Source organism: Agelaius tricolor, unplaced genomic scaffold (genome assembly GCF_023055355.1).
Source record: "Agelaius tricolor isolate 1412-34295 unplaced genomic scaffold, bAgeTri1.0.p SCAF_16, whole genome shotgun sequence".
Taxonomy (NCBI): domain Eukaryota; kingdom Metazoa; phylum Chordata; class Aves; order Passeriformes; family Icteridae; genus Agelaius; species Agelaius tricolor.
In genome coordinates, this window is record NW_027269276.1 from 9,046,072 (window position 1) to 9,070,615 (window position 24,544).

Genomic DNA, 24,544 nt, shown 5'->3' on the forward strand with positions numbered 1-24,544 from the left:
GATAATCAAGGCATGAACATTTTAGTCATAAAAGCTTGAACAGCTACAACACTGCTTGATAATTATAGGTGTGCAATTTTATGGCAATAAGGATCTCTTTAAACTGAAGGCCCAGATTTTTCTTCCTATAGCCTGGCAATTTTATTTACAGAAAATGAAAGTAAGACATGCTGTTCCCTAAAAAAAAATTCAATAATGCTTCACCAAAAAATACCCAAATCCTACTTGTGCTGGCCTTTAAAACAAAAGCCTCCATTCAAGTGAAAGAAAAGCAAAACTGTTCACACACAAATACACTTGAAAGCACAAGTTTTTCAAGAAACATTGGAATAACAAATACTCAAAAGTATTTTGGTGTAATCTCACTATCCTTCTGATCTGAATATCATAAAGGAAAAGCAGAAAGTTAAAGTTCAAATCTGTCTTACTTAAAGGGTAAGTAAAAACATATCTTTGACACACTTCATTGTACACACTTCAAAGCTCTTTACTGGTTTTCTGTATAAATTCCATTTCACCCTTTGCCTAGAAGAAACCAATTCTCCAATGGAATATGCAGCCTTTTAATGGAAAGTACTTTACTCTATTGGGGAATTAATATTAGAGAAAAAAATCTGAAAGCCTTATCAACCAGACCTATGAAGGAAAATTATCACCATCCTGGATTTCAGGTACATTGAGGGTTTACTCAACTCTCCTCTTAAAGGGAAAAAAAAGCCAAATGAAGTCTCTTGAGTTCAGAATAAAGGACAAAGGATGGTTTTTCATCTGTGAAATGCCAGCAAGACACAGCCCTGCCATAAGTGCAATGCAGGGACACTGCCTTGCTCTCCAGCCTGGGGAAAACATCACAGGCTGGAGACAGCCATAGAGCACACTCTGTGTCTGTGGCAATCTGTTTTGTACCCAGGGGGTTCCTGAGCCAAAGGAAAAAAATAGAAAGAAGTCAAAACACACACACACAAAAAAAATAAGTCAAAGCATGCAAATAATTGTAGACTGAGCAGGAAAATGGAGAGAACATCTCTCAGTTCTGTCAGATCCCGAGGGTTTTAAGCCAGAAGTATTACCAGTATGATCCACCAGCCAGTCCAAAATTCCCTAACAACATGACAAGCTGGCTTGACAACACTGCTTGCAAAAGATAACACTCACAGAAAAAAAACATAGACACACTTTCACAGAGGGTCACACAAAGAAAGAACAAGCAATGCAACGTTTTTCCATGTCATCAGCACGAAACTCCACCAAAAAGCAAGACTGAATTTTAAAGTGACAATATTAAAAAAAAGTTTTCTGGCTTTTTCCTACATTTCAAAGCAAGCAACAGAATCTGAGCTGCACTAAGTTCTCCCCAGCACACTCTAATCCTTCAAAAGCCTTTCCTCTTATGCCTGAGGCTTGGCTGGAGGATCCCTGGGCCCTGCACAAGCTCCTTACTCTTAAGTTCCCCCTTCTGCCACTCCTCACCCACCATGTGCCAAAAAACCAAAAACCTCTCCTGTGACTGCACTCAGCAGATCACTTTCCCCCCTCCTTCCAGATTATCTGTCCTTTTATTCCTCAGAGAAAACATCCAACATCCCAAGCCAAAGCCAAGCAGCTGTCCATCACAGCTAGAAAAAGCATCTTGAAATCAGAACAGCTACCTTGACCTCTGTGGTCTCAGAGAGGCCACTGGAGAAAAGACAGCCTTCCACTTACCCAAGGGGTTGCTATTTTTTAAATTTACTTGAAGTTCAGCACTGGCATTCAAATTCTTTACCTATAATGCAAGGGAGACCATAACAGGCACAGCAAAGTGTCTTACCACAGATGTTGTTTCTGCATTACCTTCTTTTCCAGAAAATGTGGTTATCTTGCATGGCACATACTAACGTCATATAATTCCCATTTCCTGAGTAAGATTTATAAATCAAGCCAGATTTTCATCTCCATTCTAAATCTCAGACTTCTTTTGAATTAATCAATTTGCTCCCAAAGTTTAATGTTTCAAAGCTGCCTTTTCAACCATTAACAATAAATAGTAGTAACAGTAGTACCCCAATCATGACCACTTTTGTAACAAAAAAATCTCTAGTTACCTAGTTTTATCATATTCAAGTAATTAAAAGGAGTGTTTTTCTGAACAATTTTCTTGGATGAGTTGCATTCTGAAATGCCTGTACAATGGTTTTTAAATGACTACCAAGTTAAAGAGAAAATAGTGTTCTGAGAATCACTGGGAATGGTTACCCTTAATTCCTTTTCAATTTTTTTAAAAGGTAATTTATAACATTACTAAAAAAACCTACTGGCAGAAACAACACACAGTTGCCAAAGATCTTTGATCTTCATCAGTAACTGCCACACCATGTTCAGTGAAGTGATTTATGATCAGACAAAATTCACAACTCTACATATTCCAGTCACAGGCTCTCTCTAAGGCAATTGGCATGACCATGCATGGCATGCCATAGAAAATATTTTCTAAGAAACCTTGAAAAATAGGACTAAACCACTCAGTGACAGCAGTAACGAACCTCAGACATCTCAACTTGCTAGACAGTTTTTTTCAGCCCTATCTTTGCTCCTGAATAGTTTGCAGCCTTAACTAATTTGTTGTCTACACGTACTAAGCACCTCTCAGCACCATCCTCTTTCCATATTCCAGCACCATGAAAGCTGAATTACATCAACTTCCTGCTCCCAACAGAGGTCTGGACCCCGTGACCAGGTCATCCTGCCTTCTAATTAACTTCTCAGGTACAAGGGGTTGCTGCTGTCATAATCAGCCCTTTCAAGCTTTCATGATGAGACTCTGAATCTCTTCAGCACACAACAGCTTTGGTGGGTTAAGAGTCAATTGAATCTTTTTAATAAAAACAACTATTTTCCACTGACCTGTGCGAATTTTATTTGCTTGATGGAGCTGATCAAACTCTAGAATCAATTGTTAAAAAGTGCTTCCAATGATACAAGCATTGGCTTGTGCTGCTCTTTGTTACTCATTGGTGAGCTGGTGATGAGGTATTTGAAGGATTTCCAAACAAGAACAGTTCTACAGATATCAGTATGCCACAAGATGCAGTATTTATTTAAAAGTAACTTAAAATGGCTTGAAAAAAACTTAAAATGGCTTAAAAAGTCATATGCTGTGAGCCAAGAGTAAAGGCATCCACCACAAAGGGTGGATAGCAGAAGAGAACAATTAGCAAGTAGTTCATACTGAAAATAAACAAAACATGCTCGTGACTAAAGCAGTAAACAGCAGCTATGAGAGTGGCAAATTTATTTGCAATTGAAAAATAAAAGGACAGTATTTTCCAGCTCTGCTCCCAAACAGTATCATCTTTGATTGAAACTTGATCAAAATGTCACCTAAGCTTCTCTTGAATTCAAGTTTTTTACTACATCATCCATAATAAAACATCTAAATAGTACCAGTGGCTCCATTCACAGCCACCTATAATTTAAAATAATAGTAATTCCCACTTTTTTTTTTTTTTTTTTTTGCTGAGCATACAGTTTTACAAGAAAGTCTTAAACACATCCTTAGTCCAGTGCTACTCCTAATTAGGCAAAGACAAAAGTTTGTGATAACTAAGCCCTTAACTGGATTTAGGCTACTTTCTGCTTTTCCATCAGAGGCTGAGCAGGCCTGTGTTTTAATGTAGCAGCATCCTACTGGCAGGCCCACTAATGAATCTGCAGGAGCCCATCAATCCAAGTAAAACTCAGTAAAACCCATTTGACACCGATTTAAACCTTTCCCTCTTAGCCCTCCAAGCTCCTTTTTCTTCAAGACTTTGAGTTGTTTGAGCATTTATTTCCAGCATCACTTGATTGGGTCCAGACATTGCATTGCATTTTAAAGTGAGATGTGGAGTGTCTGCCTGGGGCAGACAGGGTGCTGATCACCAGCATAAACATTAGGAGATAAAATACCCAGTGACACCTCCTCAGCAGATCAACTCCCAGATGTGTTCAGCAAAGAATGAGCCCATTGCTCAGAAGGGGAGCACAGGAATTGCACATTGCAAAGTGACAGAGGAGAATCAGACAACTCAAAATACTTTAAAAATACTTGTTTCCTTACCAATAAATGCCAAAGGAAAAAAATAAGCTAAAACACACTTTTCTTTTTTGCTGCAGGCTAGGACCAAGCCACAGACTTCATTGAGTTAACACACCCAGCAGAGAACTGCAGTGAAATAAAGGAAGAAAGGACAACTGCAGTGAAATAAAGGACCACAGATTGACTCTCTCATACAAGGAATATTATCAATATTTGCACTGAGGTAAAACCAGATAACAGGAGGAGGAATGCCAGCCAAACATTAAAGTCATGAAGACAGGGAAAATTACATCTTGAATTCATCAGTCTGTTATTACATCAGTCTTTGGCCACTAACAACCAATTTATCTGGAAATGGCAGATTTTCACTTTTGGTGTATGCATGCCTGGACAGAGAGGCAGAATGTGATATAGTTTTGTTTTAGAGAATGTTTTATTGAGATTTTTTTTTTTTAAAGCACAAGTACTCTCTACTGTAATCCTAGGGAATGAAGCCTGTTGTGAAGAAAAAACTGCTCTGCACTTCTTAAAATACAGCCCACCAGATACTTATCCTAAAAATAAGATTTGACAGAACAAAGGTAAAAAGAATAATAAACTCTTTATCTTGTCCAGGGATTAAATTGCTATTGTTGTATTTCAGTCAGTAAATTGTGCCATTTTTACTCCCTGCTCCAGTCTGTTCTTGTAGACTGGAGCATAGTCCACAAATCCAGTAAAGGGTACTTGAATCTTTTTTCTGCCTTTTTATTAAAAGATTCATTGCCACCACTACAGAGACCAGAAGAAAAATTATCTTCAAAAATCACAGATCTGACTGAAGAAATAAGCAGAGAAACAGGTTTCTCTCATTTGTGAAGTGGCAAAATCTTGATAGAGAGGTGGAAAACTCAGTGAGAGTGAAACATGAGGTCAAATATTCAGAATGCAAATAATCCACCCAGACCTAGGAGTTTATATGCAGAGTAACCACATTGAGCTGCCTGCCAAAGTTCTCTAGAAACTCAAATTTCAAGAGGGGTGGGGGGGGAACCAAAAAAAAAGCACAACAGAAGACATCCATTTAGACTTGAACAGGGCAGTTCTAAAGCGTGCAAGAACAACAAAATTTTGGTACTAAAACCTGATTTTTCTTTAGTAATGCACATCTTCCCATGAATAATAGAAGAATATCCTCAATGTTTTATGAGGTATAGCCTAGTCCTGAAGACTAATCTGCAGGACTTGCTTATACTGATACTTTTGCATTGAAGAGATCAGTAATATTCAGCTAACTAATAAAGAGCAACTACAAGCTACAATGACAGCCTCAAAAAGCAAAAATCAACAAGGTCATTTTAAAAAAATGGATTTGGAGCAAAAAAATACTTTTTCATTTATTCACATCACTGCAGTATCCAGGAGCCCTGAGGAGCCCAGACCCCACTGTGGTAGATGCTACTGTACAGCCAATTTATGAACCAGACATGCTTCTCAATGAGTAAAAGAAAGTACATGCTAATAATATTATTACAGCATCAGTGCAGCATTATCTTAGACAATGAAAAGTGTGGAAGTTTTATATGCTATCTTTATTGTTATAAAAAGTAGTACTGTTACCTTGGCAACTGCTGAATCACTTGGGAGTTTGTTAAAGAAACCCAAATGTTACTTATACTTGCACATTTGCAATCAATTTAGGGAAAACAATTGGGGTTTTGTTTGGTGTATTTTTTTAAACAAATCATACATTTTTTCCTTATGACTATGACCCTGCAAATTTCAGCATTTTTGGGGTTTCTTTTAAATAAATCAGTTCTTGGGATTTAATTAAGGCAGTTCATGTCTCATTTGCACACAAAGTAATCTGCACTTTCTTACACAACAAATTCTAATAATTCATCTAGGATGTCAGTCAGAAATAGAAGCACAGACACTCTGCAGTGCACACAAAAACTCGAATCAGCTTCCCACCTCCTGTGCAGGTACTGGGAATGGGGACAGACATTTTCCCCGGGGAGTCTGGAGGGGGGACAGGAATCCCAAACCCCTCTTTTGGAGGGGCTCAGACCACACTCCCAGGTATGAGAGCACAGAAATGAGAAAAGGTGGCTGCACACTATCCTAAAACACCAGGCTGCCAAACCTGAACTTGCCTGTCTGAGCTTCCAGGTGTTGGCATCTTTTGGTTTCCAGGTTTTTCACCCTTCCTCAGCAGTATCTGTCTGATTTTAATGTAAGAACTGGGTGCATGAAGATAATGGGAAACTGCAGAAGGATCAGTTTGTGAGATGTGATGTTGTGTGGGATGCCTCTTTTCTTTCTTGTTTTCATGAACATATTATTCCCCAAGTACAGGCCAACAGCAATGAAAAGCAGAATACTGGCAACTCTGTTTTTCTGTCAAGGAACCTCATGCAACTCAATTAGGCTGTAAAAGAGGGGCTGATTTTGCATAATCTCAATTTTTTAAACTGAAATTGCCACACACAATCTGTGTGAGTGTTGCCCAAGTAAAATGCACAATTTCCTTAAAATAAACACAGCCAAAAGCACATCAGACTCCTTCAGACTGTCACCTCTGAGGTGTACAGAGCCAACCAGAATAAAAGTCAAGGGTTACATACAAATTCTCCTGACCCACACTGGCAGGATAAAAGAAGGCTCAGGGAAAGCCTTACCTCTCCCCATACCTGAAAGGAGGTTGTGGGGTTTTGTCTTCTCCATTAATTCTTTATCACATTGCACTTGGAGGGTCAACTTACACCATAGCCAGAGGAACTCCTGTTTTAAATACTTATTTAAAATCTTTGGTGAGAGAATGTAACTGAAACCCACCCTCCAGAAATCATGAACTATCATGAGACTAAGACCAGAATTCAGCTATAATTAAACAGAACTTATTTCAATAGGATATATTGAATAACTATTTCAATAGGATATATTGAATAGTACAGAGTTCCTGAGATGGTTATTGCATTAGAAACTCCATTGGCAAGGAGATAAACATGGGGCTATTGACACCTCCACCACAGGGCTATGTTACCCTTATGGGCAATATTTATTATTGTATTTCCCATGTGCCTTTAAGAACTGAATAATTCAATTGCTCAGAGCATTTGAACCTTAAACACAAAGCATTCCACATCCGCTTGCATGTAGAGAGGTCTGAGACAATGACTCAGCCAGATACAACCTTAACTCTCAATTTCCTTTCATTTAAGCCTCTAATGAGATGATAACAGAAGGGCCTTAGGGTTTTGTTTTACAAGGTTGTGATAGGACTTTAGAGCAACTAAAGACTTTTTCACCTGAGTTTGTTCTTGGGGATAAAGGAGAGCAGGACATGGAAACTTTTTCTTCAAAAGGTACAGCAGAGAGCACCTCTGTAAGAGTGTATTTGTCTCCCAGATCACTCTTTAAGAAGTGGCTCACATTAAAAAGAGCTAGCATAGATCAGAGTGTTTATTCACACACACATTCCAATCCCCAGACAGGTTTCAGCAGGAAAACACAGAGTTCAGGCTCTGTGCAGAGACACACATGTTCCAGCCATGTTTCAAGTGCCATGTTTCTCCCACACCAACCTCCCAGTTCTGTCAGTCCTCGCTCTGGGCTGACCCTCCTGCCTGTGCTCTCCCATGTGCTGGGGCTGTAAAGACCACAGAGCCTGGACCTGAGTTTGCTGGCTGTTCATGTCCCCTACACAACAACACCAGCAAAGCTCAACCCCTTTTTCCAATCAGAGCTGCAGTATGGAGCAGGAAGATTAGCTTGGAAAGTGTGACCTCATGGGAGATGTGCCTTTAAAAAGTGCCCTGTTTCAGAGAGAGCCAGCAAAAGCTGGGGAGAAATAAGAGATATCCCTGGGGCAGCTGTGCTGGGGTACAGAGCAGTGAGACACACACACCAAACCAGCACAGACTTGAACTACTTTCAGATTCATTTTCAGACGCAAGTGACATGAATCTTAATAAAAATAAATACTGTGTAACATAAAGACACCAAAGATTAAAAAAGCAGGACAACAAGATGGGTTTTGACAAGTCAAAAAGTTTCAAAGTTGGTGTTGATGCACATGTCCCAGAGAGGATGCAGGTAAGAGGCTGTAGTAAAGGAGGGAGGAACAAAGCAAAGCCTCACTGATGTCTGTGGATTCAAACTTGTCACTTTGGTCTTGGTGGAATGTTTAGGGTCGAGTTCTGATGCAAACTCCTGCAAGCTGCAGTCCCAAGCCAGCTGCTCAGTGGCCACAAGTGCTGCCACAGTCCCCCTGCCTCACATTGCTGCTGAATAAGCCTGAAATCAGCAGGAAATTTGTGTACAGTTCCCTAGGTATGGAAAGGAGCCATGGTTTGTCACCTGTACAAGCCTGCTCTCAGCACCACCTCCTGGGAGGATTGGCAGCATTCACCCCCAAGACATTTTGGGAGTCCCAAGAGGAAGAGCAGCTCCCATTTCCTCCAAATCTCACAAGGAAGGGGGAAGGCAAACAGGACAAGGGGACTGCCAGGGACACCCTCCTCAGAGCACTGAGCAACAAGACAGAGGTGGAAGAATTAGAAAGTTGCCGTGAATGCATTCTTGCTATGTTTTAGTTATTCATACTAACTTAAGTCCTATGAGGCTGGTTTGTGTTTACTCAGTTTCACATGGCCCTACTACAGCACCCAAGGCAATTACCTCTGATTACAGGACATAATGACTAAATAGCTTCAGCACATAATGCCTGGTCTCAGAGCTGCCATACATTCCAAGATCACCTCCAAAAAACGACCAAGCTGGGCACTTAATTCTGTTTCCCAGAGGGGAGAAGCTACCTTTAAAAATACACCACCATCATGGGGAATGAAATAACTACAGACTTCCTTACCAGAGAGAACAGCTCTTTCTTTCTGCCCCACGCCCACTGTCCCTTTCTGTACCCCTCCAAAGAAATGGCAGGGGGAAGGTGCCAGGCAAAAGCACTCACACAGTGAGATTCTGCAGAAAGGTGTTGTGCTTGTCCACTCACTCCTGTGTCACCACATCTACACAGCAGGATGCAGAACAGCAGCTCCATTTCTTCTCCAGCTTTTCTGCCCCTCCTGCTTTAACTCCTTGTCATTTGACATTGCTACCTGCTACTCTGCTTTTTGCTATTCCACAGCCTCACAAGTGAGACCATGAATCCACACATCAGCCAAGACTGCCTAGCAGAAAAGGAGCCCCATGATTAAGGAACAGGATGAAATTCTGTCTTGCATTTAAAAATAAATAAAAACAGGACAAAGAATAGAAGCAAAAGTGTTTTGCTGCATCTCCTTACAAAAATATCCTTTAAGCTCTAGCTGCTTATGTGCAAAGCAATTCACAGCAGTAAAAAGACAGGAGAAAGCTCTTGCTAAGCAGTGAATAGAAGCAATTAGCCAAGAGAAGAGCATAAGCAACTTGCACTATGCCTTCATACAGCTTATCAGGTTTATTCTGCCCTGTTACATCTGTGTAATTTATATTAAAAAGCCAGCAGCTATTTGGCAAGATTTACATCTAGAAACAGCAATTTAATCACATATGAAAGATCAGTAGAAGTGGATGCCTCGGGACATTGCAAACTTCTCACCTCCTACTAACCTGCCTGAAACTTGCCCTTGTCATATTAAATGTTCACTAAAAATAACTTTTAAATATCTGTTTCATTATTGGGCTCATCTCTCTAAACAGCAACAAAATTTATTAAGTTATCATGCAAAATATTGAATGCTTGCACAGCAGAAACGAGTAGCTTGCAAGTTCAGCAATCTTCCCTCTGCAGTGATGTAACTACTCTAACATAGCAGAATTCCTAGCAGTTTCTTGGCCAGGCAGAAACAAGTTGAATGGCAGATGTTAGAGATTCATCATGAAAAAACCCCTTCAGAAGCAAAACTGTCAAGCAGGACTTTACTCCCTAAAATAACAAAAGGAAGGGATTCACATGTAACCTGGATGTAGTAGCTAACCCCATCAAGTCCAGGGTACCCTGTCCTGTTGTCCCATTATTACATTTCTGACATTTTAATACTGAACAGCAGTTATATATTTACCAAATGCTTCACCTTTGAAGCCTGACCTCAAAGTGTCCTAAAGTTTCAAATGCCAGCACCATGACCAGTTAAGTGACTAATTTTAGGCAGTCCTGTATTTATTGCTGTTATACAAAGAACAGAGCTCTTAATCAACCAAGGCTTCTCAGAAGCCTCATTTCTTTCTTCTTTATAAACCTCTTTATGGGCAACAATCAGACAAGACCAGAAGTTGTTTACTTGCTGATTGGTGCTCAGATTTTTTTCTAAATGTGTGTGTGCCTGCACTACAAACACAGTTGTTGCAACAGGTACCTTCCATGAACTCTTAAGAATTGGGGTCAAGAACAGAAGGGGTTTTAAATTAGCATTAGTTTGCCAGACATGGCACTAATCACTCCCAAATCAAAGCTTATAGAAAGCATGGACAGCCTGCTGAGATGTACTTGATCTGTGAGTAACCCCTCTTATTTTATCAATATTCCACTTCAGAGGATGGAATTTCATAGTTGAAAAAAGGAAAATAAGTGCCCAACATACAAGCAATACTCTGCCCAGTAGGCAAAAAATGGCAATTCTGCCACTTCATTGGAACCCTAGTTAGAAAGCAAAAATACATTTCATACACAAACTGCTTTCCTTCATTAAACCCCCCTTCAGAAAAGAAGAATCTCTTTGTGAGCTTCAGCCTGGGGGATTTTTTTTGTTTGTTTGGGTTTTTTGTTTATTTTTTCAACAGTCATTTATCTGCTCTTGTAAAATACAAACAAGACCAACACAGAGGAGAATTTCTATTGAGTCCATGCAAAAACATCAAGTGCAGAAGTTAATGTAGATGTTAATGCTCAGAATGGTGGGGCTTTATACAACCTCATCACCTGATATCTGTGCCAAGGCCAAACTTCACTTGCTGCTGTGTTCAGCTGTTTGCCAAACATGACATTATCACACCAGCAGCAAAACCCTTGGGACTCCAAAAGCCCCAGTTTCCAATGCCTGCCTGGGCCTTTGAACGTGCTCCTTAGTCCTCATTTATAATCAGACTTTTCTCAAAGAAAAGAAATTGCTACAACAGGATTCAGTCACATCTAGGAGAGAGCAAAAAGTAGATATTCAGACTAAATTGGGAGCTCAGTAATCAGTGGCCTGATTAAGATAAGCTGGAAGTAATTGAGAAAGCAAAAGACTTTTACACTGTGAGTCCACACCTAACAAACAACTCAATCCATCCATTTTCCAGCAGCTCAGGCAATAAGTACTACTGGGATTTTCACTAATAAGTCTACAGAAAGTAATCATGGAAACAATCTTTTTCCATAAGCATCACTGAAATCTTAGAGCAGAGATTCTATATGGCAATCTTTCATGATTGTTACTTATTTTTTAAATTGTGCCACAACTGACTCTTCACTCATTTTCTTTCATCTCTGAAACACAAAAGGATTCTTGCAATCATGCTACTTAAAAACAAATCTGATTTAAAACAACAGTTGTAAACATTAATAGGTCTAAACAATAATGATGATGGCTTGCCTGCCAGTTCCATCTGTAGCTAAATCTGTGTTAATTCACAGTAGAATTTTTAACTAATTTGTGTGATGCCACAAGAAACAGAGCTGTGCTCAATTAGCATGACCAGTAAACTATCAAGATAAGGGAAAAATACATTTCTATATGAACATTGCCCTTTATTACAGCAAAAATACACACCTAAAATTTATTTATCCGCTACAAGGCTGTCATTTTCTGTAATTTAGGATATTAGGACTCAGATGCATTCCAAGATAAGGATGCTAAAGAAGAGACCTTTATAACTACAGGGCTGATGTTTCACATGGAGTGACACAGTGACAGAGTCCCTCTCAGCCTGAAGGGCTGCCAGTCCAAGCTTTAGGGGCACTCCCCTCCCCAAAAATAAAAAGCAGATATTAGTTGCCATCTTAGACATGCTTATCAATTTATGTAATTTTTTTACCAAAATCCTTACATGCAAAAATATTTCAAATTCTTAATCATTATCTGCAGGAACATTCAGAAAATCTAAGTCCCAAAGGCAAAGTACACACAACAGGACAAAGCTGTTCCACACTGACCTACTGGGACATGTGTACATGTAATTTACACATTACATGTAAATGTAACAGCAAACATCACTTTTCTGCAGCCAGCTAAAAACCAGAAGACGATAAATCAGAATTTTTTTAACAAATGGAAAATATAAGGATTTTATAACCTAGAAGACTAACGTGCATTTTATAAATCTAAGAGAAATTGTATAATATGTAAAATTCTCATATCCTTCTTGATAATTCTCAAATTACTGTCCATAAACATAAATGGTCTATTTGGCAATTTCCAAGAGATGTCAGTAATAACAGCAATGCTTAATTCAGTAATGAATTTAAAAACTCAAGTTTTTTTTAAAGATACACTTCAGTTCTGCAAACTTTGTTATGAAGGTTTTCTGTCAAAAGAGTTTTCAGGTTCACAGGCAAATCTGAAAGGGCTATTAATGGAAAATAAAGAAAAGGTATTGCTTCAACCAGCTGGACCATGCTGTAACTAACAGCAGTTTGGGGAGGAAAACTACAAATGTGATCATTCCAAAGGACACAGCCATGCTAGACATACAGTGTACACTTGTTCTGAAATACACCACATTTACACTCAAGATTATTATATAATCATCCATGTGATCTAAATAGGGAATTAACAGCTTTTCTCTTCCCTCTTCTACAGAGGGACCAGCTGATGAATGAGAAGGTGAAAATTATAGGTTTTAGAGACCTATGAACAAAAGTCATTTAATCCACAGGAAATTAAGATCATATCTGAACTGAGTCCTTCACTTGCATTCGGAATAAAACTCTTCATAAGACTTTTCCATTGTTTCTCTGAGCTATTTGTCCTTTCTACTTGGTAGGAAAAAATAAAAAATAACCAACCAAAAATACAGCCCTACAATGCACATGCCTGTAATAAGTTAAGAACAAGTATAAACAGAGAAAATTTTGCAAACCAAGTATATTTTCAAATCACTTTTAAAAAGTCCTTCTGCACTGAGGGAGAAGTAATACCTTCTCCCCCCATCCCCAGCTTCCTCTAGGTTTCAGCTGCATAAAACAGTTCAGTGCTTTTATGTAGTTCACATGTAGATCATCCAAAACACACAATCTACCAAAAATAATTTTCTGCAATAAATGCATTAAAGTACATAGAATGCAAAACTACAGTTCTCTCCTAAGAAAGCAATTTCAAAGTGAAATATGCAGCATTCATTAGAATAATAATTTCCTTACATTTTTTTTCTGCCTAATAAGTTTCAGTCTTACAAGAATTATACCACACATTATTTGAAATGCCATAAGACACCAAGCAATTATAGGCCTGAATATTTTTTTAAAGTACTAATTTAGAACTCAAATCTGTGTTTTCTAGGTATATTTTCAAATTCATCTTGGTAATTTACCACAGTTCTTTCTAAACCTGGCCTCTAGTTAATAAGGCTTCTACACATATGGTCTGACTTTCTAAAGGGCCTATTAGGAAAGAAAGAAAAAAAAAAAAAAGAAAAGAAATTCCATTACTGTTTTCATGCTTTTTCATTGAACCATCACCGCATTCGCTTGCAATAACTCTAAAGCAGGATTATAAAAGTGCTTTCCCAGAACGTGCACTAAAAGGAAAGGAGCTCCAAACCTGGAGAGGGTCTGAAAGGGGCCTCTTGTGAAGTGAATTCTCCCATGCAGTCCTTTGAAACCCTTTGCCTGGTGGAGCTGCTGGGCCTCTAAATACAATTAGCTATTACTGCAGCTGATCCCAAATACTTTCAGCAGCCCATCAGAGCAGTGATTAGGGAAACCTTATTGCACGTGTGGAATGGATCCATTAGCAGCATCCTCCTTCACCTGAGAACGAGCTGAAACAATTTTCACTTTCTTAACACATCTTCACTGCATGTGGGCTTTTGAAGAGCCACATGTTAGTTACTTCTCTGCTCTCCACCATAAAGATTGTCTCCAGACATCCAGGCTTTAGTGATCAGAGTTTGATTTGCAGCCCTGCTTTGACAAATATGAAATGTTTTCAGCTTGTTAACAGTGTGCATGTAAAGCACAGCTCTGTTAAAAATCATTAATTTTCTGCACTAGTAGAAGTAAAAATAAAGCGAACAACCATCTGTACTCTTCCCTGTTAGGCAACATTTGTTATCCTCTTATTGATGTGATCTCAAACTGACTGGGTAAAACCAATATTTTGGGTAGGCATTCAGGGCAGATGGAATTAGCTGCAGTGTGGGGTAGAAGTCTTTTTGCTCCCAAGACAGCAATGCAGCAAGTCTCTATGTCTCTACATATGATCCCTAGGACATCATCCCCTTTGATAGTATTAATCTTTATGAGCATGTCCCAGCCACCCCATTACTGGTATTTTCCTTGAACATAATAGCTGCATATCAACATCTACCCAAACTATGGAAAATCCCAAATCTTTTTATCCACTTATTCATGCAAGGAAATAAAGTGAAGAAAGACAGGAAACACTGTCAAATATCCAAGTAGTCCTAAAGACCATCCATGAATTAAATTATAAAGAGCAGGGAACAAGGGAAAAAGGTCCTTGCACTTTTTCAGATTTTGAACCAAAGACTTAAGGAATGCCACAATACACCTTAAGCCACATTACTTCAGGGAAGAAAAAAATAAAGCTGCACAGTTTGACAATTGCACTGCATCTAAAAAGCAGAACTGGAAAATCCACAGAGGCTGAAGAAGTGCCAAGGGAAACAGTGGAATTTGCTAGAAGCTTTGAATTGCAAATGCAAGGGGAAATCCTCTGCTGGAAAATATATTCAAACTCTATATACAGAGCAGATGAATGCCAGAAGAAATCTGATACCTTTCTCTCCCTTTTCACCTTTTGTCTTTCAACCTTTTTTTTTTTCTGTCTCACTACTTCACCTTTCCTTATCTCTTTTTGTTCCCCTTATTAGCTGTGCTTTGTCACTGCTGTTACTTTCTTACAGAGACAAGAAAACTCAATGTTTATTCTGCAGAACATCTCAAAAAAAAAGGGCTCAGTTTTTTCCAGGGTACAGGGGAAGTCCCACATGATCACCCATATTAGCAGTTCTTCCCTCATATTCATCTCTGGTGTTTTTATTTGTCCAGTGCACAAAGTTCCATCAGTTTTTTCCCCAGTTTATCCACCTCACCCCTGCAGAGGAAGGAACATTCACAGAACAGCACTGCTGGGACACACCACCACCCTCTGCTCTGCTCCTCAACCCTAAATGCCAGATGCAGATGGTTGGAAACTCCTGGAATGAGAGAGAATCTGCAGTACAAGCCTCAAAAACCCAGATTCAAGCTATGAGCACAGATATAAATAAATGATGAATGAACAACTTACTTAGCTGAACATCAAGAGCTAATCTTACTGTCCAGGAGAACTTAAAATCAAAGAGCAGACAAGGTTTTTTCCTCAGCAATGGGAGCATATCTCCAAGTGCCATGCTAAGCTCACTGTTTTAGTAATTAGCATCTGATCCTGTACCAGTCACTGATAGCCTTCAAATGAACAAAACTAATGCAAAAGCAATGGGATTACAACCAGGCATTCCAAAATTGCAATCCAACACAGTGGCACAACTGTCTGATGTCACCTTCTCACTGTGAAAACTGAATCTGGGCCATGCTTAGGAAAGGAGAAGCAGCAGAGTTTTTATTGCTGCATTTACAGGACAAGCAGTTCAGTTGACCAAGCATTTTGGGAGCTATATTGCTCTTGTAGGTACACAATTCATTAAATCCTATTGTGGTGTCATTTCCCCTTGGAATGGGAAATGCTACACAAAACTTCAGTTGTGTAAGTTTAAAGCAAGTAACCAGCACAGAATTTGGCACGTGCCTTCTCATTAAATCAGAGTACAAATGCCACACACTCCAGTACCAGTAACTAGCAGGCTGCTTCTGGGAGATAGCAAAGGTTTTCCTAATTACAATTTATAACCAGAAAGGCACCCAAAAATCTGTTCCTCATTTGCTCAAGTATATTAAGCAATTAAAAAACCCCAAGCCAACAACCAAAAACAAAACGGAATTTCAATCTTGCCTTAGCAATTGGATCTAGATATCTAAAACATAGAACTCCAAGAGTTATATCACAAACACAGCTGGTGGACAACTCATAGGTTGCAGCAGTCAAACCTGGATTAATTAGACAGGAACAGACACTGAGAGGTTACACATCATGTAACACATACATGGCAAAGCAAAAAGCTGGTCACAGTGTGTTGGGGATGCAATACTAATTAAAAATAATAAGGCATCACCATGCTTTAACTTTCTCTGTGCTGCTGCTGAGAAGTGTGAAAATCAGACTTCGTGGTTCTGTGAACCACTCTGTTCCTGGTTTCCTCACCTCTAAGATTTCCCTTTTTTGAAACACTGGATTTGTGAGTTAAACATTTATCTATGTGCCAAACTCTCGTAGGAAAAGTACGGACCTGCCTGGGGTACCTGAATGGCATCTTTTAAGAAAGCATGAGCACTGTGCAACACAGCAGCAAAAGACTTTAGGATGAGCATAACACAGCCAAGTGAAACTGCAAGGGTAGGTAGGGCACTGTTAAGATGGGGATTCAGGTGACTCCTGGGCTGATCTACCAATTCACTGCTCCCAAAAGGGTTAACCCTTCCCTGTCTGCCCAGCAGTGGGGTCCAGTCCCTTCCTGCACTGAGCCCTGGTGCCTGTCTCAGCCCAGAGCCAGTTCAGCTGTGTCAGCCTGCAGCCAGCCCTTGTCCCACCTTCTGGGCCAGTTCCAGCAGCAGTGCCCTGCTAAGGGCCTGGGCCATTCAACGGAACAGCCTCAGACTCCTCAGGCTTTCTGAGATAGACTTGTTAGCTTAGTTGTCAAGATAATTGTCGTTATGTCCTCTAGAAAATTTCTGTCTTTTCAGTCTTTGTCATTTCCCTGCACACACCCAGGCATAACTCACATATAATGTCTCTTTTTGGTTTGCCACCACACAGAGCAGGATGCAGGTGTGGAAAGGGATTTCAAACCAGCCTTTCTGCTGCTGTGGTGCACCCCAGTTTTTTATTTTGTGTGTGTGTGACTACACTAGACCACATTGAGTGGCAAATGCAACCCATGCACTGTGCTGCTGTGCTATAGAAACTTCATTTCACTTTGGTTGTTCTTGTGCACCACTGTGAATGATGGGAGATGCAGAATCCAACCAGCCCCAATGCTCAGACTGCATAGTTTTGTGTTTTCTTCAGATTTCCCCTTTCAGAAGGTGGTTTACTTGGACAAAGAGGTGTCTTTGTCTCACCCTCGATTATGAAATTCAAATGACAGCCCTTTGCCTTAGGTGCTGCTTCTGCTTTTCCTCTCTGCTTCTTTCATTTCTCCTCCCTGCTGCTACACTGGAGTGAATAATGCATTTTTTAGCTAATTTCCGTGGATTAGGCTTCCAATTAATTCAAGCCAGTTTTACAGACTGCCAATTCAGGTTGCTAAAATTCAGTTGGAGTTATTGGGGTAGGGTGAGGGGGTTTCCCATCAATTTTTCCCAGATTAACTACAAGAATTCAGTGGAAACAAATTAGTCATTTTTACACGTGAGTGTATACCATCAGTATCTGCAGGATTTGTTTCAGCCCTAACTGAAAGCACAAATTACACTCTTCCTTTCTAAAAGGGCCAAACATGGTCTCACACCAACTGACAGTGGTAGTAATTAATGTGAAGGATCCCTGGGGTCTTTTAACCTCCTTTCTTAGCTTTTGATGGCTGAGACAGCACAACCTGTGTGCCATTTAACCATCTATAAAACTGAGGGGGGAAAAGCATTTAAACACGACATTGAGTTTTCTTTAAACTCTCTAATGAGCTCTAGATAAAGCAGGGAGGTTTTTACTGTGGATTTTAAGAAACACTTTTTCCCCCTCAATTGTTCTCCCTAGGGCAGAGCATTTCTGTCTCCTCACAGGCAGATGAAATCCAGGAACAGCTCCCACAAAATCCAAGAGCACTGATTATGTGGAACAGGATTGCACAGTAAAAATCTGCTCTAGGACCATTTTACCCATTTCATCAGCTTGGTGCAGTTTGCCCTGTCTCTTTTCAGATGTAAAATTGTGACAACTGCTTTTCCTTTGTTTCTTTCTTTGCTGCAGATTTGCCAGCTACTCCAGGATGGCTCAGAATTATTAGCTCATTCAAATAATGCAGCTTTAGGACACTTTACTTAAATCAACTAATCCCTGAGAGAGATAGCAAGGACGATCAGTTGGACCTGGGGTTGGGAGCTAAATTTTGCCACCAAACTGTGATATTGGACAAATCAGTCAACCTTCTCAAACCTAAATCTGTGTAATACCTCAGGAAGGAAGCATCCCCCTGGCAAAGCACTTCAGTATCCTCTAACAATGCAGCTTGTTCTAAGTGTAGAAGATATTAAAGGACCAGGGAGAATTAGCTTTTAAATTGATTTCCAGTTCAAGGATTGCAAGTTGACAGCACAGGAGCCGCTCCTTGCTAAATATTCCAATACTTTGTACAGTAAATTATAAAATAACCTTTCCAAAATCCATACCAAAAGGCAGAGGGGCAGCAGGCAGCAAACAGCCAAGCAGGGCTCTGCTGCCCCCCAGGTTTGTTCAGCCCTGAGCTCCCCACCTGAGGCTCTGCCCATGCAGGAACAGACCCAGATCTGATCCCATTCCCAGGAACTGGGGAACTGCTTCAGTTCCCCAAGCATGCACTTCCACTTACTTCTCTCCACATTTATCAAGTGTCTGAAATTCTTGGTTTGGGCTGGAAGTACAAGCAGAGCACAAGAATCCTTTTAAAATATAGTAGAATCTGCTGGTAATGAGAACAGTGAAGCAGTTATGGTCTGAGCTTTATTCCTTTTATTTATGTAATGCTTTGACTTACCAAAACTGCTTTACAGAAAATTTTGACACAGCCTTATCCTGTTAAAAAAAAAAAAAAGAAAAGAAAATTAGAATTTAGGATCTGACATCTGAAATTAATTAAACATATGAGAAACAGCAAGTGAATAAATTGATTTTTGTATTTTGGGTTTAGAAACAAAAAGAAATCAGGGAAAAACTGAAACAGAAGCTTCTGGCTGTTTGGAAGAATTCAAAAATAACAAACAAAACAACCAAAACCAAATCAAAACAAAGAAGGGCAGCTGCATCTTTAAACCCAAGGTGAAGTATTTTGAAACATATTTTGGAAGTTGACATCCATAAAATAAAATATTTTTATATGTTATAATGTCATCCTAATTTTGTCTTTTGGTTTAAATAATTCTCCAAATGTAACATTTTAAAAAATTTTTCATTCTTTTTATTTCCCAGAAAAATCACTTTATTTGAAAAATTTTATCAGTAGAGGACTGAACTGGAATTTCATTTCCAAGTGTTAACCATAAGGATTTGAACCAATAGCTGCTTCCTGGGACAGCTACACACCATGCCTGGGATGTAGACATTTAGTTCAGGAGACCTGAATTTATTCTGAAGAAAAATCTTCCAAGAACATGTGTGGATCAGAAGCCTCAACACCAACTTCTTTAGTAACTGATCTCCAATTACTGCACTGATGTCTTCATGTAGCCAGAGCATAGGACATCTCATGCTAGCATCAGAAAATACCATCGAATCACAAACAGTTCCTAAAATTAAAAACAATAAAAGAAAACCATTTACAATATGAATTGAAAGAAAACAGGAAGGACACAGCAGAAAGTTTGTGAAATCACTGAACTTACATTTCTTCACAACAGTTTCCTGGTCAAGGCAGGAATTGATATCTCCTGTGTTAGTACAGAGACATCCCAGTCTCTTTTAGGTGATATTAGATAATATTTTCATAGTAAACCACCTTGCAGCAAACATATCAACAAGAGTTTTACTTGGTAGAGAGATTGCAAAACCAAATAGAAGAAATGAAGAAGAAAATGGCAGCACTTCAATGGGAAAGTGTTCTTTTCCTATAAGTGTTCTTTTAAGAGTTAACATAGTAACTATGAATTCAGCTTAGGATTTTTAATATGACCTCATACAGTAGTGTCTTGGCCTGGAACAAACTGTGATATCATATGCAAACTATTCATTACAAATCCACTAATTGAAAACTTAACAAAATCCTTTGGAGCCATATGCTAATAATGTCAACATTTCTTCAAGCAAAAAAGAGTAAAGATGAAAAGAAGTTGTCATTCAGCTCCCCAGCATTTCTGTCCCAACCCTAACACAAAAGGAAGATGATATTTTTTAAGACATTAGAGAAGTTCGCAGAAGAAATCCTGATGTAAATCTGAGCTCCAATGGGTGAGACATCACAGACATTTTAGCTACATCCCAAATTTCTAGTCTAGACCTAATGGGACACACCATGGTGGGCATTGCTGTAACACAGCCCTGATGTTCAGGGGGTGCTCTGGGAACCCCAGGACACCAGTGGGGAGCAGAGTGCAGCAGCCAGGCAGCAGAGAAAACAACCTCTGACAGTTCAGAAATCCAAGGAGTTGGATTATGGCTCAGCATGCAAATCAGGAAAGCCTCCTACTGATAAATACCTAAACCCCATCTTCTACAACTTGTAAAAACTGACCACAGAGTCCCAGACTGGGTGAGGCTGGAAGGACCACAGTGGTCTTTTCATCTGCTCCAACCTTCCTGCTCAGGAGAGAAAAAGTTGCCACTTGAGGACACTTCTCTTTATTATTTCACAGCCTGTGGGACTGTGGAACAAAAGGGATGGAAGCCATGTAAATGCTGAAAATCCAGAACAGTTCTTTTATTTTGGTAGATCTCACCTCTTGTCATTGGTAAATGGAAGAGTCAAAACCCAGCCTGAAAGATAGAAATAGAGAATGTTTAAAATATAGTTAGAATTTAACAGATTTTCTCATTAAAACTTCTTTTTTTCCTTCCTTTGGAAATTTCTAAAGAGTGCTCCACAGGTAGATAAAAAGCTGTCTGAATCATATTTTTTTTTCTTTATTCAGGGTAAGTTAAGCATCTGGTCCTTCATGGTGACCCACCTCCTTGGAAAGAAGACAGCACCAGGCCTAGATATCACTTAAGTATTATTTTAAGAAATTCAGTACTGAACAAACTCAGAAAAATCTCAAACACTGATTTCCCTCAGATTTTTACTGTTTCAGAAGATAAACTCTCCGGCATTAAAAAAGACACTTTGTGACATTTAAAAGAAACAACACCCAGAAACATTGAGGGAAGCAAAAATCTCCCTATGTCAAGATTTGATCTGACCACAGTCTTAAGGCTGCCTTTGTCAAACAGCTGCCATTGCTTCAACCATTAGAGAGAGTAGCCTCCCATAAAATTTGGGCAAATCAAAATTAAATGTAAGTAATCCTTCATTCCCTGGGGAGGAGATAGGTCTGTGCTGTGAGGTGACACACTAATTTTTTATAATCATTAAAACTGTAGCTCAATACCAGGCAATCATATAATTTGTAGAGTGATTTTGTAGTTAGTTTGTGCCATTTCAAATAAAAGCAAGGCTTTTCTCCTGTTGTGCCTGATGAAACATGAAAATACAACTGTTTATGGCCAATGACCAAAGAGATGTTTGGGGCAGGGGGTGGAGGGAGAGAAGAGGAAAGTGGAAAAGGTACCTCCAGAAGGATTAGGAATGAATTTAATGAGTTTTGCAGTTCTGTGTGCCAGGGCCAGAAGACTTCATGGCTTCCTGTGGAGTGTCATGTCACCGTCCAGAGTCCCATAATTCTCCAAGTGTGTGCTGGAGGAAACTTCAGTTTGGGATGGCCAGAAGGAATATTTCAGCTAAGGTTTTAATATCAGCTATGAGAAACTTGGGTTCTTTCCTGAGTGTTCATGAAAACATGGGCAAGTGGTCTCGAGAGTATTCCAAGTTCAAGTTTATTTACTTTACTGATTACAATTAGATGTGCAGAATGGCTCTCACATGATAGGGGTGGGGCCATGGTGTAATAAAACAGAACAGCTTTTTAGCATTTACAGATCAAACATGAGGGCTGAACCCATAACAAGCCTCTCTGAATTCCTAAAAACAACCTTTGGTCAGCCTGTAGTATTCCAAATTTCCAGCTCATGCTCTCAGCTTAAGTCATCAATACTGAAATATGAAATCTCCAATTATTCAATTATTCCAAATACACTTTTTTCTTGACAGGGTGCAATCCATCAAGTGAGGATTACAGGCTTTTTGTGTTAGGAAACTGCAAATTTCTGGTTTCAACACTTATCATTACAACTGGGCATAGAGATAGACCAGAGTTGGGGGCTGGGTAACACTGGTCTGAAAAACCTGTGTGGCCAGTGGTGACTGTGGTGGGTGCTTGTCCCTGGAGACAATTTAATGCAGTGTTTTGGGCAGACTGTTTAAACAATGAAAAGCAGAGGAGAAAAGGGGCTTTTAAAGAAGTTACTAACAGGAGACTCTACTTAGGACTGCATCTCATGACCTCGTTCACAACTGAAGAGATGCAGATGTTGATGAAACCTTCATAAACATGAAAAAAAAATTAAAATACTGGAGTAAGATGTATTGTCTGAATCACTGGGATCATGGTTTTCATGAGCTATCCAAGGTTTTAGGAAAACAATTGTGTCAATCTCCTTCATGTGTGGAAGGAAATATAATTTCATTTCCCTCTGTCTGACAGGTAATCAGTAAGATGAGAAGATCTATATGTTACACTGAGAGGTTGCAAGTGACAGAATGTGCCTATATGCTAGACAAGTACACAAAGTGTAGCATTAATAATTGTTAAAAGTAAAGGTGATGGCATTAACCAGGAGACAAGGGCATGGAAGCTCTGACAGAAAGGACTGGATTACTGAAAATGTGAGTTCAGTGTGAGAGATGCAGATGAAGCATCTGCAGAAAATCTCACATCTTTCCAAAGAGGGAGCGTTCTGATGAAAAATTAATATCTCACTGATTCAGATCCTAAGAGATACTAATTCTGCCCTTGTTTTAAAACCAGAAGGTTAAAGCTTAAAACCAGAGAATTTTCCAGAAGATATGGACCTATAAAAGCAAAGCAAATTAAAATTTTTACTTATTTATACATTTTACTTATTTCTCATGGTATTTTTGCACATTTCCCTCGCCTTACAAACTTGAGGGCAAGGTGCAATTTTATGGTAATTATATGACTGACTTACTTACTAATTTGGAAATACATGCACTGCACACAACACATCAGCCAGTCACGTTAGGAAGGTGGATGTGTTCCAGAGGTAGCATGAATAAATTGTTACCTGCAGTTGCCCTGGTAACTCCTAATTTGTCACTGCATAACAGATTTGTGTTTAAATAGCCAGAAAACTTTCCTTGAGGCTGCTGCAAAAACACACAAATGTCATTTGCTTTTACTTTTCAAATTGCATACACGTCCATGTGTGTACATATGGACATATTTAATAGGAAAAGTGCTTTCCCAGCTTAATTTTACCTTTCTTACAGCTATGTAGCTTCAGGCTGTCATCATGGAAAGAAAGCATCTTCTCCAGGCAAAGGAAAGAAATCCTTGTTCTTGCTCTGGAAGAGAAGTCCTCCAGAACCAGCTGTTCTCCTGTTCAAACACCAGCTTTGTAATGACAGTCTTTAAAATTCCACTTTACTGGTCTCCTTTAGATGTTAGGAAGAAAATATAAAGCAAATGTAAGATTTTTTAAAATCTTATTTATCCCAGTGCTGATAGAAAATCAGAATGATTCAACACAGCTATTGAATGAAGTCAATGGTTTGATACTTATCACTCACTGACAGTGAATAGGACTTTTTTAAACATTTCTTTCATGGTTTAAAATTAACAAGAACAGATAAGACTCATTTAAAATACATATACACCTCCTTATTAAAAAAAAAAATCCACCACCTTTAAAGTTGCTTCTTTCAATGCTTCTTAACAGAAAAACCCAAAACCGAGAAAATGTTTTCATCAAATTTAACAAATAAAAAAGAACCTAATTTTAATCCAGTGACAATCTCAAAGTCTAACAATGAGGTAAAGCATCCATAATTCTATTTAACTCTGCTTGATGTGAAGGTTTTATTTTGTGATCATTTTAGTGCATAAACCCTGATGAATAATGGAATTTTAGAAAAAGAACCCCTATTGAGCCAAGCTTCATTGACATCTGACTGGTAGCCTAAGAGCCTGCAGAGAGGGTCCAAAGCAATGCATCACAGCCTCCCAGCAGGTCATTAAGGCATTACCCAATTAGAAAGCAAGGCTAGGGAACGACATTGTTCACAGCAGAGCAAACATAATTGATTTTTATTTCAACAGGGGGGAGAACCTCCTTACTAAAGAGCTTTAGCATAATTTCTTATTTAGGAGAGGTTTAAAGAGATTTGTGCTGGAGTATTTAATTCCAAACCCTGGGACAGTCTCTGGCAATGTGTATAAATTAA

The 24,544-nt window shown here is 39.2% G+C and overlaps 1 long non-coding RNA gene across 1 annotated transcript in view; it reads right to left on the reverse strand.

The window, feature by feature from the left end:
- Positions 1–19,561: 19,561 nt before the first annotated feature.
- Positions 19,562–24,544, reverse strand: part of LOC139596614 (uncharacterized) — a 31,241-nt gene continuing 26,258 nt past the window's right edge. The window contains exons 2-4 of the long non-coding RNA XR_011681373.1: positions 23,580–23,755; positions 20,925–20,961; positions 19,562–19,778 (exon numbers count right to left, since the gene is read on the reverse strand). This is a non-coding gene — a long non-coding RNA (uncharacterized lncRNA). The remainder of the gene's footprint in view (positions 19,779–20,924; positions 20,962–23,579; positions 23,756–24,544) is intronic.